The sequence below is a fragment of the Octopus bimaculoides genome, chromosome 24 (genome assembly GCF_001194135.2).
Source record: "Octopus bimaculoides isolate UCB-OBI-ISO-001 chromosome 24, ASM119413v2, whole genome shotgun sequence".
Taxonomy (NCBI): domain Eukaryota; kingdom Metazoa; phylum Mollusca; class Cephalopoda; order Octopoda; family Octopodidae; genus Octopus; species Octopus bimaculoides.
The window spans coordinates 25,502,782-25,507,464 of NC_069004.1; positions in this window are offsets into that span (position 1 = coordinate 25,502,782).

The window sequence follows — 4,683 nt, forward strand, 5'->3', positions numbered from 1 at the left end:
ATATATATATATATATATATAAGCAATGTTAATTCTCTAAATGAAGTATTAACAGTAACTGCACGATAAAGTGTAGTATATTGCCACTTAAGTGTGGCTGACCCCTAGGGGTGGATGTTACTGTTGCTTTTAGCCCCAGGAGGACATCTCCTCCAGCTGGCTTATCGACACACGACTGTGTCCTGTTTGCCAAGGGAAGTTATCCCTCTCACCTCGATCAGCAGCACGAACGTATCCGGATTTCAGGGTTATTTCCCTTCGTCGGCGTTCGACAGCTGATGACCTATATATATATTTCAAGAAAGTTAAAGGTTGTGAATCCAACCGACTAATGGATAATATCTATCCAATATACTGCTGGTAGAATACCCAATTACTAATACACAAATGTTTTTTTCATTGCATGGCAATTACATTACCGAGTGTAATAAATGGGTGAGGGTAAAGAGAGAGAAAGAGAGAGAGAGTGAGAAATATTGAGAACGATTGAGATAGAAGGTGAGTTGTCTACCTTGAAAAGGTGACTGGAATAGAGTTATCACCCTTGTCCATAGTTAACCGTGATATAGTGATCCATACAAAGATTTTCTTGCGTTGAGGTGACCTGTCCCAATCTTTGATACCTACAATCACAATCATTCCAGCCATGACAATACCATCGATGTTTTTGTTAGGGAACGGTGTACCTTACGATGCATTACTCATTTGTTATATGACTGTAGTTTGTGCTTTGAGGAGATTTAAGTTGTTTTTTCTAGCAGGACATGCAACTATTTGGATACGTCCTTTCCACCATTATTCTTCTTCTTCTTGCTGTTGTTTAGCCCCGTATCAGCCACAATCGCAATGCGGTGCCAAATTATTCAGCCCTCTATTACACTCCTCCAATATTCACCTTATTCTGACAGCTTTTACAATATGATCCCCTTTTATCGACTTCAAAACTTCGTTCCTTATTTTCTTAGCCTTTCATTGTGCACCACCCCCAAGCTCTACAATACTTTCGTCCTGCTTTTCATATTATACTGTGCACCACTTCTCCCCATCCTACATACTGCTTCATCTTTTTTCCAGCCCTATATTCTGCTCCCCTCCCAGCTCTACAATTCGCTCCTCCTCTCACCTTATTATGCGCCGTCTTCTCCAAGCCATACAATGTACAACCCCTTTTTCTAGCCCTACAATATAAACCCCCTTCTTTCAACTCTCCAACGTCCTGTTTTTAATCCCAGTCTTACGGTGCACACCCTTTCTTTCCACATTTGCATTGTGCTCCTTCATTTCCAAGCCCTTATAACGAACGTTCCCTTCACTGAATCCAGCAGTACGCTTATTTTTCCGACCTACATCACGCGCTCACCTTCAATCATATTTTCACGACCTCTTCCAGTCATCTTCTACTTTACACCAGATATAAAAAAATGCAGCCGAAAATTGAATTAGCGAACAAGAAATCTGTAGTTTTATGATCATATGACTTACCCAGTGCAACTATGATCTGTCAAAAGTTAAAGCGGTTCACACCTAATTATGTGCCATCATATTACTGTCTCATTTTACCCGTTTCATCCCCCATCAACTTGTTCTCTATCCGTCTCGTTTTCAGGAGTAGTCTCCCTTGCGCTCTTCAATTCGATTAATCTTTTACTTGTCATAAGACGGCGGCCATGCTGGGGCACTACCTTCAATAATTTTTACTGGAATGAATCGACACCAGTACTTATTCTTCTGCTAAGCCTGGTACTTATTCTACCGGTTTCTTTTGGCGAACCGCTAAGTTACAGTGCTGGTTGTCAAGCGGTGGTAGAGGACAGACACAAGCACAAAGATACATACACATATATATCATATATGTACGTATATATATATATATACACGTATATGTACGTATATATATATATATATATATATATATACTTGCCCAAGATGCTACACGGTGGGACTGAACCTGCAGCCATGTAGATGGGAAGCAAACTTATTACCACACAGCCACGCCTACACGATTGTTTAGACTGTTCAATGAAAATTAACCGACGACTAAATGATAGCAACAACAATTAACAAACTCTACGTCTGTTCCCATGAGTGATAAGTTATATTCCTGTTTGACTTAGCACGGGTAAGTCATATTCCCGTTTTATTTTTTACTTTTTTCTCGGCATTCGGTGTAATGACGATGTAAGATATTTTGGATTAGCGTTAATACTATCCCTCCTCACTTAAGACAGCAAGTTGCCACAGTAAGATGCTTAATAGCATTTCTTCCAGCTCTTTACGGTTTTTGAATTTCGAATCCTGCGGAGGACAAATTTTACATTTTTAGGGTCGATAAGATAAGTATCATTTGATCATTGGGGTTAATGTAATCGATTTTTTGTCCTTTCAAAACTGTTGACTTTGTGCCAAGAGTAGAAGAATAATGACCCTCTCAATATACAAGAGTTGTTATTTAATTTGACAAAGAGGCGAGTTAGCAGAATCGTTAGCACGCCAGGCGAAATGCTTAGCTGTATTACTTCTGTCTTTATGTTCTGAGTTCAAATTCCACCGAGGTCGACTTTGCCTTTCATACTTTTGACTCCCCCAAAATTGCCGACCTTATGCCAAAATTTGAAACCAAAATTTAATTTGAGTAAGGCGGCGAGCTGGAAGAATCATTATCGCACCGGAAAAAAAGCAGTATTTCTTCTGGCATTACGTTCAGGGTTCAAATTGCACCGGAGTCAACTTTACCTTTCATCCTTTCGGGGTCGATAAAATAAGTATATATATATATATATATATATATATATATGTATACAAGAATATATGCAGTGATTTCGAACCTATCCGATTCATGTAAAATTGTTTTTATAACTGAAGATAAAAACATATACACACACATATACCAAGGATCCAGGAAGCACGGGGACTTACTGACCAGCACAATTACTTTTCACATGAACAGTGACGTAGACTGCATCTAACTAAATCGAATACAACGAGGCAGAGTCTTAAGATCGATCCAGGCGGCCCTTGAATGTCTTATCATATTCTTTCGGCAACATCTTTTATCCACCGAGCGTTGAAGTCCATCCCTTGACCAAATTTTGAATAGACGAAGCGGGTAGCATCATGAGACTTGGAAAGCAGCTTCTGGAGACACATTCCTTCCCTCATAACCTTCAATACATGGCCAAAGAATTTGCACGACTCTACTGCAACACAACATATCATCGATGGGTGTATATCAACTGAAGACCCAAGTATAACTCCTAAAAGGGCGAGATAGTCACAGCTGTAATGTCTTGGAACCTTAGGTTTGCTGGATTAGAATTCACCGAGGGTTAAACAGCAACAACAGTTCTCCTAATGTCAGAAGTGGGAGTAATGCATGAATAACGAGTGTTTTTTTAATATTTTTAGTTTTGTTAACATGCAATATTTATTTTTTTATTGCCCACAAGGGGCTAAACAAAGAGGGGACAAACAAGAACAAACGATTATATCGACCCCAGTGCGTAACTGGTACTTATTTAGTCGACCCCGAAAGGATGAAAGGCAAAGTCGACCTCGGCGGAATTTGAACTCAGAACATAAAGACAAACGAAATACTGCTAAGCGTTTCGCCCGGCGTGCTAACGTTTCTGCCAGCTCGCCGCCATGCAATACTGAATAGAGAGTACTATTTGGAGAGGAATGATTCCCCTTCCAGTCCACCCGGAATGGTTTACCTTGAATACGAACTCATCAAATAACGTATGAAGAAAAAGAAAAAACGACTGAAAAATAAATCTTTATTTCTTATTTTATTTATTTTTTGCAATTTATTTCCTGAAGATAATTTATCACTCAGAACAGTTTAAGTTATTTTAATAATTTTTGTATAAACATATTATTTGTGTAAGTGCACGTGTGAGAATGTAGATTACGAAAGTAGGCACTTTTGAATAACTAATTCAATCCTACTCACACGTCCGAGTTTATATCTGGATGGGATCAACTCAAGTTTTCATCTTGTCAGAATAAATAAATGTTTCAAATTTTGGCACAAGGCCAGCAATTTTGGGCGGGTTGAGGTTGATAAGACAATTACATCGACCCCAGTGCTTATTTTATCGACTCCACAAGGGTGAAAGGCAAAGTTGACCTCGGTGGAATTTGAACTCAGAAGGCGTGCTAACGTTTGTGCCAGCTCGCCGCCTTAATGAATAAATACATAAAAATCATAATACTGTGTCTGTAGGAATGGTAAAGCTTCTAGCCAGATGTTTTATAGAATTTAGTTAGATCTCTTCAGTGTCCTGTGTTCAAATCTTGTAGTTCACCTTAACATTCCCACTTGCAGGACTTGATGGAATAAATAATGGAAACAGACTGTGGACGATTCCATTAATTCCATTCTCTTATGAACAATTGAACGATTGACGTGATGGGTATCAAAGCTAACGTGTTTCGTCCTCACACTTCGGCTTATATAGAGATGATGGCTTAGCCATCTCCAGAGGCGTTAACGGCCATCCATTAGTTAGGCTTAAAAAAGACATCATAACACCCTCAAGGAATATATATATATATATATATATATATATATACAACCTCTCTGTGTATAAATTTTTATACACTCTTATATATAAAAATATTTTATGTCATGACTTTTATTACGCATGCGAACCACTGGTAATTAAATTATTTTAATTTCTT